Source organism: Parambassis ranga, chromosome 12 (assembly GCF_900634625.1).
Source record: "Parambassis ranga chromosome 12, fParRan2.1, whole genome shotgun sequence".
Classification (NCBI taxonomy): Eukaryota; Metazoa; Chordata; class Actinopteri; family Ambassidae; genus Parambassis; species Parambassis ranga.
In genome coordinates, this window is record NC_041032.1 from 11,452,122 (window position 1) to 11,462,526 (window position 10,405).

The 10,405-nt window shown below is 40.6% G+C and overlaps 1 long non-coding RNA gene across 1 annotated transcript; it reads left to right on the top strand.

Annotated features, from left to right (window-relative positions):
* LOC114444248 (uncharacterized) lies at positions 1–5,335 on the top strand. The gene is made up of 3 exons (XR_003671531.1): positions 1–126; positions 4,534–4,607; positions 5,215–5,335. It is a non-coding gene; the product is annotated as an uncharacterized LOC114444248 (long non-coding RNA).
* The last annotated feature ends 5,070 nt before the right edge of the window (positions 5,336–10,405 follow it).

Here is a 10,405-nt window from a genome sequence, read left to right on the forward strand (position 1 = left end):
CCCAGCTGAGACAACCCAGTTATGCAGCGGCGTCATGCAGGGCATGGTAATCCGGTGATTGCATGCTAGAAAGCAACACTGTCTGGAGCACAAAAGAGCATCTGCATTTCATTACACCAGAGGAAGGTATGGAAATCCAATAGCATTTGTGCCTTTGAGGGTGTGTTTGTGTGTGGACGTGCCACACCTGGCACACATTACATGTTTCTGCTTCTTGTGCATGTGAAGAAAAACGGCAAACAGTCCCACTGCAGAGAAGCATGTTCGCTGTCTGTGCCCTTCATTCCTGTGTCCCTATTAATGGCAACTTTTTTCCCCAAGACAGGATTAAGAAGCACAGGGCTGTGCTGGAAAGCAGATTTATGCATGAAGAACATGATAATCAGACTGTAGAAAGGAGGTGGAATCTCCCTTTAAGTGGCGATGGGCTGCTGCTCGTCCTCGATGGAGGAGACACAGATGGATACGCTCCCTCTGAATAGGCTAACTGACAGCTTCTCTGTCTGTATGCATTTCATTTACACTGAGGGCTGCCTCACACTGATAACTCTCTGTGATGTAGCTGCCGCAGTGCACGGTGACTGAGGAGAGGAAAGAAGTGTTTAATTGTGATTCATCTGGTCAGTCATCTGCGCCTCAGCTATAGCAGAACAGGTCGTCTGAGTTTCAGCGATGGATCACGGATAATGAGAGTGTGAGAAGTTCATGTGTCATACAAGTCATCGGGGGCTTATCTGCCTCCTTGGAGTTGGTGAATCACCTCCTCCTGTGTTGCAGGAGGAAGGATGGCTTCACAAGGAAGGCACGCCTATTTAGTTTGTGAGTGAGGGCATTGCCTGTCATTTATCATCTGCTGGAAATGTCCTAACATGAAGTCAGATGAAGCTCAGGAACGATGCTCCAGGAAAGTTCTCGATTGTAATGTACCAAAGGTGTTTACAGCCATCCACACCTGATTGTGACCTACCTCTGTTATCCACATCATACACAACGAAATAGACAAGATGTTGCACAGAAGGTATGTGAGACGAGGAAGGGTGAATGATAAATCATGTCAGGTGCTCACAAGGATGAGACGGTGTCATCGATCACCTCAACCGTGTCATAGCAGTGCATTTAATGAGGAAATCAGGCCAGACAAGGGGCGGAGACATCAGCCTGTCACTGTGGGTGGCTGTCAGTGTTAAAGTCACTCATTGGAGAAGACTCTTATATCCAGTGTAGTTTGGTATGACACAAAAACACAGATTTTGGCATGTGTGTGTTATTTTTAGTGATCCCAAAGAACATCCCTGCCACATCTGTGACTTATCAGAATATTGATATTGTAATGGATCTGTCCTAACTGTAGTTAAATGTAGGTCAGGAGATACAGACCACATCTTCACTACAACGGAATATGCAAACATACAATAACAAAACCCAAGGTTTCAGTGCTTCAAAAGATTAATTAAGCTTTCGTGCAGTGCACTGATGATCGGTGTAAGCTGTACTGTAATATTGTACTGTATGCATGTAAAAGAAAGGTAAATAATGATAAAAACAAAATAGTCTGAAGACCTATGGGCAAGAAGATGCGATGTAATTCAAGCTCTGTGGCCTCTGGGGAGTCGGAATACTAAAGGGGATTTTAATAAGAAAAAAAATAGTATTACATCTAATATGGAGGTGTTTTGACAGTCTTATGCGGCTCAGGTAATAGAATCCTGCACACCCATGACTATTGTGCAAGTGGAAAATGAGTTTTGGGGGGGAATCATTATAACAACAGCTGCTCTCTGTTTTTACCTTCATAGATAACATACGAAAAAGGAGTGGTAATTGCGTTTTTTTTTTGTTATTTCTTTTTTCCGTCTACACTTCCCCCCCATTCTCCCCCCTAGTTCATATTACAGGAGAAATATGAGAGGGCTGTCTGTGTGAAGGGTCGTCAGTGGCAGCTTTGACAGCCAATTTAGTCCTGCAGGAACAGACCTGTCCCTCCAGGACTGGGGGCTAGAACTGTCATACATGCATTTTGATGCTGAGAATGTATCTGTTTTGCTTAGCTTAGCATGAGGACCTCAACAGACGCGCATAAGAACAACAATCTTGTCTATGTTGTTATCTTGTGTAGTTTCTTCTTTTCACAACCTTGCCCTCCTAGGCGAGGTTGCAAAATGTTTGAGGGATGAGATGAAGATACTTTGCCTTCACTGGATACAATGATGTATTAGAGGTATACGTTGTTGATTTAGAGATAAATCCATTTCATTTGCCAAGCCCTAGCAAACAGGGTGAGATATGGTCACAAGTTTATCGTGCTGCTCTGTGGCGGTGTGCCCACTTTAGCTGCTGTAAATTAACAAGCACGTTAGAAAAATCACATCAAAGCATCAGATAGCTTGCAGTCCTTGGTTAACCTTCATTCTTGTGTGTTTGTTTGTTTTTTTATCCTTTTATATATACATCTACTGTATATATTACAATGCAGTTGTCATGAAGCTTTGTTGTTTTGATGTTTTGCTGTTATACTTATTAAACACACCACACAAATCAGACATCATTGGTCTCTCCAGGTGTGCCCAGTACACTGTGTAAGAAGTTGAGCTGCAACCACACGCACACACCCGCACACACGCACACACTACTACACATCGGAGGTCAATGAAATTGCTTGCTCATTTAGCCTTTTCAAAGCCAGCTCATGTGCCTGCAACTGCATACTTATGTGCAAATCAGTACTAAGTGCTGACACACACAACCATACAAAGACACTGCAGGTGACACACATAAACAGACTCATTCAGTTTGCCTGCATATGGCTTCTCTTTTAAAGTATGGCATTGTTTTTTGTTGTTGAGATGAAAACCCATGCGCCGCATGAACAATAGTGGCACCAAGGCTATTTATGATCTTTACAAAGACTTTGCACAAAGCGCAGGCTGTGTTCAGATCCATGCACATACAAGTCTGAGGTCAGGAGTCAGTACATTGGCAGCTAGACTTTGCATGTGTAACACTTTACGCTTTAGTCTATATAAAATAGCCTGGCTGCACTCAATGTTTTCTCACTGTTTCTTCCTTGAAGTTGGTTAACAGTATACATTCTTTTGTTTTGCTTTTCACAACTGCACTGGTTCCTGTTTTTGACAAGGCTGAAATGAAAGTTGAATGTGCTGGCTGGGGCACAGATGGTAACCAGAGCTCAAGGCTCTCTGCCTCATTCAGGACTGTAGCTAACCTGCAACTGAATAGCTGGAATGAAATGGTCTGCTGCTGATATTCAATCAATATCTGGTAGATGCGCCAGTTTTTTAAGTTACAGAAATTTTAACTTAACATTTAAGGATGAAATATAAATTTCTTATTTTATTTCGACTATGCATACTGTCATAATGCAGAGTGTACTGAGTGCTTAAAACACATAGACTGCAGATCTTTGTGTAAACAAACACAAGATGGAGGAGCAGTATGTGCAATGTATATGCAACCACAACATTGCATTGCTCTCTTTTACTTTAAATAATTAAGCTGTGTATTGTTATATTCATCAAATGTATTGAATCATGATAGCTCAAAACAACATCGCATTACAGTCTGAGGGTATACATGAGTTCTGAAACCGCCCACATGCCCACACAAAAGAGTAAGCATTCAGCAGAAATGGGTTTTGTTATTGCCAGAGCTTCAGTGTTCATTATTGGGAGTGATGCGAAATAAAAACAGTCATCTCTCAATTTAAATTGCTCACAAGTCCTTGTGGCTTAGACACACATTAATGCCTCCTGATACTGTTTGGAGAAACAGCACAAACAGCGGCCACATATTCAAATGAGCTCCTTCAAACAATAACCACCCACACATGTCTGCACGGTAGCTACAAGGACAACAGAGCTGGAGAGAGAGAATATGTGTGTTTATTTTGTGTGTTTGTATAATCTTTTTAGGGCTTTAATTGCCTCGGAGAAAGAAAACGGAGCATGTGCATTGTGCTTGAGTTCCTTTACACAGACAAGATGCATTCACAAACACAGAAAACCTAAAGCTGTGGCTCACAGAATTCTCACAGCAGCAGATCAAGCTATTATTGACCTCCACTGCACAGCTCGAAGGATCTCAGACAATCGGTAATGGCAGACGAGAGATTTATCTATTCAATTCAACTTTTGTATTAGCTCCCGACACTACTATTCTACCATCTGCCCACAGGTTTCAGAAAGCACAAGAAACGATCCACTCATTTTCAGGAAGGTTGTTGCACAGGCAACAGAGCTGCAGTGTGGTTTCTTTTATTTATCATGGTCGTCACTGTGGTTTGATAATAAAACAGCTCGTGGGGAGTTTTACACGGGGAATGGAACTGCCTGAATTAAGCTCCACTGGAATAACACATAATATAATTTATAGATTTAAGATAAAGATAAAAAATTCAAGTGAAATGTGATGTGAAGTGACACAGCTGGTGTATTTACTGCATGTCAAACACACTTGTATGGAAAATGATTATACTGCGAAGCCACTAATTGATGATGTAATGTGTTTTCTTTGCAGTCACACTCTCGACAGATCTACCCCATGACTTCATAATCACAACTCCAGCAAATGAGGGGGGATGCTACAGTGAGGTAATTTGCTGCAATATGGCTTTTATTTGCTGCTGAATTATTAACAGTGAACTGTCATCCATTCCCAACTAGGCTGTCGCGCTTACACAAGACACCAAAGTGAAATACTGTGGAATTCAAAGTGACGGGTCAGCTCATGATGTCACCAGTTCTGTCAGCTCTCACAGGGTTGACTCACTCATGTCTGCCAGTATTCAAAGCTGCATCAGTAAATGAATCGTACGTTGAAGCTTATTTCACACTTTCACTTCTCAGAAACATTTTCTCATGAAAATATGGATGGATGAAATTATTTTCCACATCAATGGCTACTGCTTTCTCTGTCAAGGGATCCTATAAAATCCACGGTCAGAGGTTAAGCTGGTCATGGTACAACCACAGAGAGCAGCGTAATGGATTGTCATTCACAATTCTAGAGGAGGGATAGAAGCGAGACCCCAAGATAAGGGATCTCAGACAGTGTGATACACAGGCTGAGAGGATGACCTTTTTTCAGAGTCCACATCCATAGGGAGGGGTGGAGGAGTTTGCAATGTCTGAGTGACCTTCAAGCTGTGCTGTGCTTTTTATTCATCCCGTCTTTATCTCTGTGTCTCTGCTTTCCCAGGTTTGTTCAGTGGCTGGCCTGGTCACCGTCTTTGACAGGTTGGATGAATAAATACATGAGCAGTAAAAGCCTTTCCCAGTATTTGGAGGCTTTTGGAGCCATTTTTCACTCTGGAGTGGGGTCTTGCTTAAAGTGACAAAGCTGAAGGTAAAGAGAGGTTTTTTGGGGGGCCTCATTAAAAGCTCTCCAGGTCCAATATTATTCTATTTTATTAACTCAATGACTATCTGATACAATTCTCCTTTCAAAACCTAAAAGAATAGATATGTCACATTAGTGTGTTAGAGTTACAGAGTCTCCTTGCGTTTTGGTGGTGGTGGTACAGAGTGATGATTCTCATAAACAATCTGTTGCAGAGTACAGACTGGCAGAAGCAGTCAGGTTTTCTCTTTGGCCCGTCATCAATAGTTACTCGTGGAAATGTTCATTTGCAGGTTAATTATAGCGACAGCTGATATGATTTACAGCCAGCGATGGTTGTTAAACTGTAGAAGTGTATGTTCCTGTATGGTTCATAGACTGTAATACTGTAGACACTGTAATATGCAGTGACATGCTCACAGTATAGAGTTTGGCTGTAGAGGAGAGCTGTGCGAAGGTTTAAATCTAATTTTTCTTTTCACACACAATCATCTTGGATGTTGAATGACGTTACCAACTGATAATTCCTCTTACTATGGGCTTTTACTCAAGTATTAAATCCATATTACATTTTTCAGTTTTGTTTTATCTAAAAGCAGAAACCATAGCAGCATGTCACATTTTAAAATACAATCTGTGTTAACGAGCTTCTCGGCATCCTCCTGCCCTCCGGGTTCACAGCGAAGTGGCTGTACGTGCAACAGCTATTTATCAGTCTCCCCTCTCACCTCTATTAGTGTGCACTCCCTGTCCATGTCTACACTTCATGCAGGGGGCTCTTTGTTTATCAGGAAATGTAATTCATTTCAGGAGGCAGATGGCAGTACTCTGTGTGGGGGAGAGGCAGCTCATTGAGCCTGATAAATGGAGAGGCACTGTCATGCTGATTGGGTGGTAGCGTTACCAGATGTAGATAAGTGTAAATGATAATCACTTTCTTAGTTATAAAACCATTGGAAATTCAGGTGAGTGCAATTTTGTTGAATGTGTTTTTTTTCCAAAGTTTACTTTGAATTAATGGAGCTGCTCAGGAGGAGCGCTGAATCAATAGAAATCCACAAAAGTACAAATTGCATTATTGTGGCTTTTCAGCTCTGATGCCTCATGTTTACAAGAGAGCATCCACTTAACTTGCTTTTTGTTTACTTTTAGACAAATGTTTTTGTTTTGATGAATGAGCGCAGCGCCAAAAAGTAAAAGGATTCCTCTGTTAATGGGATTCCATAAAGAGAAGACACTGAAGATTGGACACACAATGCCTGCTGCATCAGGCTACTGGAACTAAATTATGAAGCAAATTTAAACAGCTCCGAGTCAATGTCCACAGACTGCTTAGGTGTAAATGTCCAATTTTACAGCCAAAACAAACATTTACAGTCTGGTACAAAGTTAAAGTTATGCAAGATTAAGGATGTAGTAAATGTTATGTAGTTATTATTATTAGCTATTTAACATGAGGTACACTTGTATGCCTCCTTTTCTCTGGGCCTCTCACAGGTTCAGTAAGCTTTTCATTTAGTATCTGTTTATATTTTTAAATAATCACGTTCTTAGTGTGACTTCATGGTCTGATATTTCTATATAAGTATTCACCCTCCAATCCACACACATCTTTTGTTAGCAGCAAAAAGCTGTGTCCTCCTTCTGTATGATCTTTCTGCCCTAATGTTCCAAGATTCAAGGAATCACAGGAAATAAGTATGAAATAAAAATCCCTTTTTACATCTTGCTGTTGCTCTGAGTTTTACACAATGCAGATATGTAGATAGGCAAATAGGTCAACAAGTGCGCTGTGAACTACACCCACATAAACACAACAGAGGCAGTTTTGTTTACTGGCAGTATAACGCAGATCTAGTCTGCATTATACTTTAATAGACTGCAACTCACACTGCAACTTTTAGCACCACACAGGTGGTTTCAGTCTTTAGTGGTCACTTGTTTGTTGTGTTTCTGCTAGTAGGTGTTGAAAATAGTTTCATTGATGCAGACATTTTCTGTTTTCTATTGCTTTTTGCATGAAATAAAAAAGTAAAAAATAAAAAATATTCAGCAGTGATTTTTGGCCATCCAAACCTATACCGCCCGTTGTATAAAGGACAGATTGATGGTGCCTTTCAAGTCAGGGTAATTACATTTTTTTCCCCCACAAACACACCATCCTCCCTCTCCAAGCATAAGCAGTGGAGAAAGTCACTGATGTGTCTGTTGATTGGTTTTGAATCAAACACTCTTTCATGAAGCTTCTAGCTGTGTTTTTTTGGTTTGCTGCCTTTGTCTCTGTGTGCCTCAATGAGCTGAGCCAAGCTAATAACGTGACATTCTTTATGAATGTGTATACTTTGAAGATTTCACTCTCTCTTTTTATTACGAGTGCTGCTTCTTATTCTGTCACACTGTGTGTGTATGAACACACGCTATATGTAGAATGTTATGTTAGAGAACATGAAGGCTTTGTGAGTGCACCTCTGTGATCTTTACATCAAAAAGGAGCATGATATATGGAAACATGAGGAATCTGTGCATCTCATCAGTGCTATACATTTTTAGATGTCAACACCAACTAACAGGGATTTAGTTCCAGGGAGGAAGTCATATTTTAGTGCAGTTTTGCACCTTCCAATTGACATGAAATGTCAGCGCTCAATGCCAGGAAGTAGTGTCCCTAGAGACTTTATAAGATGGAAAGTGAGGGTGAGCTGGTCAGTTTAGTGCGTGGGTGAGCAGCATGTCTGACTTTCATGCATGAGAGATCACGTTCCCTATAATTATTTTTTTCTCTCTTCTATTAACCATAACCAAGTGTTGACCCAAGAAAACCAGAGTTTATTCGCAATAACTGAGATCCTTCCCCAGTCACTACCTCTAATGCCTGGCATAGTGCTTGTTTAATTTGTACTAAGTGTGGGTGTAATACAGTGTGTTATTTGTTGGACAGTTTCTTAGTCAGATGCTTACGGGCTCTGCTGGTGCTCTGCTCAGAAAGAAATGGGCATTTTTACACAATTATCATGCAGATTAAATAGATAAAATTCTTGTGTGTTTATTTGCCTTGGGAAAATATATGTGCATATTTTGCCACCTAATTACATAGAACTTTGTTTCTACCCTCCAGTAATGGTGCCCCCCACCACCACCACCACTACCACCTCTTTTTGTGCAGTCTTTGGTCACCTTTGCCCATTTACTACTGTAACCGCAATGAAGCTCCCACCCAGCAGTTGACTTAAAATATTACACCTTTCACACAGGGTGGAGAGGTGCAGACCTGCTGTGTGAAAGCACAGTAGTGTTTACAACTGCAAACTTCAGACACGAGAATGTTGAGTTGAGTGTCGGTGTTTGCACTCTTGCAGTTTACACTTTAAACTGTCAGCAGTTTAAAACCACTGCAGCGGCTTTGTTTGTAGTATTTGCTTGACAAACATGTTAGCTAGCTTGCATACAGGGTGTCGTTTTTTTCACTTCCATATACTATTTACCTGCATGCAACCTAAACTAGCTCAAACATGAGCAGATTGTTCATTCATATACAGATATCTGTTAATAGAGACTAATTATACCATTGACAATGGACAGAATTTTAGGTATTTCTGCATTGTTACTCTTAAGACTAATTTTCTCATTGTGTTTAATTCCTCAGCATATTATAGGGTTGTCATTTTGCACGTGTATGTGGTCATGTTTCTGAAAAGACTCTGAAATGATCACTGAAAAGTCACAGTTTATTACAAGCAGCTTCATGGGGAGAAGCGAACGGACAGGTCTGACACAGCTCTCAGTGGTTCTCCCCCTAGCAGGAGGCAGTTACATGTTTATATCTTAAAAGTGTCCTTTAGCTCCTTCGACTTCCACCAGACATAATATGAGACATTGTGGCTGCCTTCCAGGTGCAATTCTTTACAGTCAGATTAACTCAAATAAGGCAAGACAAATAATGATTCAATATTTTCCCACCACAATAACAACAACAAAAGTTACTCTTTAAACTAATTTTCTCATTGTGTAATTGTATTGTTTAATTCTTCAGCATGTCATAGGGTTGTCATTTTGCATGTGTTTGTGGCCATGTGTTTATTTGCCCTTGAGCGTGCCCATAAACGGCTTTGCCCCGACTATAACAGCTTATCATGACCTTGCAGTCTCTTGGCAGCAGCTTGAGTAAGTGCTTCATTATGGAACCCACCGGCAGTGGGTCCCACGGTGTTACATACACTGTCCACCCGAGAGTTTAAATCACCATGGCACATAGGGGAAGCATTTAAGCTGTCTTTAATAATGATTAATACGCCTCTACTACAACACAAAATAGGCCTTCATACACCACCATCCATCACCAATATGAAACCCTATCCACTACAACACTTAAATTACATTCATTAGTAAACCCTGCAGCTCCTTGGGAGGTAGTCTGGGCAGTGGTAATTGTTCTTATATCAATCAGTTATATGATTAGTAAATAAAACAAACTGAATTAGGAAAAATGATTGTAGGAGAGTGCAATGAACATTTGTGTCGAGCTGAAGACGGGCGCTGATACCCACTCCTTCAGTAAAAACAAAAACAGAAAGTTGACCTGTGTAGGAACTTTTTTTTCTGTAAACCAGTTAAGCTGTGGTCCCAACGTTAATCTGGTTTTGACCTTCTTTACTAACAAGAGAGCAAATTTATATGCTCGACATTGACCTTGAGCTGGTTGTGTAATTATACCCCTAACCTGTTCACGGCTTAGAGAAAACATCTTATTTATATGCACGCTACTCCATAAACACACCCAGTCCACAAATATATACCCATGGCTGTGTGGTTATGTAATAAACTTAACAGTTAATAGGGTACAATGCAACCTTATTATTTGAACTCACTCATTTAGACGTGTGAATGAGAAAAACAGAAAAAGTGATCTCACCTCTGTAAATATTTTCTACTAGAACCACAACAGCTGGCAGTTACACACAACCACTATAAATTTTTACTGTAGTTTTTATCTTTTATAGGTGTGACATGCTGCTGTTTGTGCTAAATATGCAGTGGTAATATAGCTGTGAAC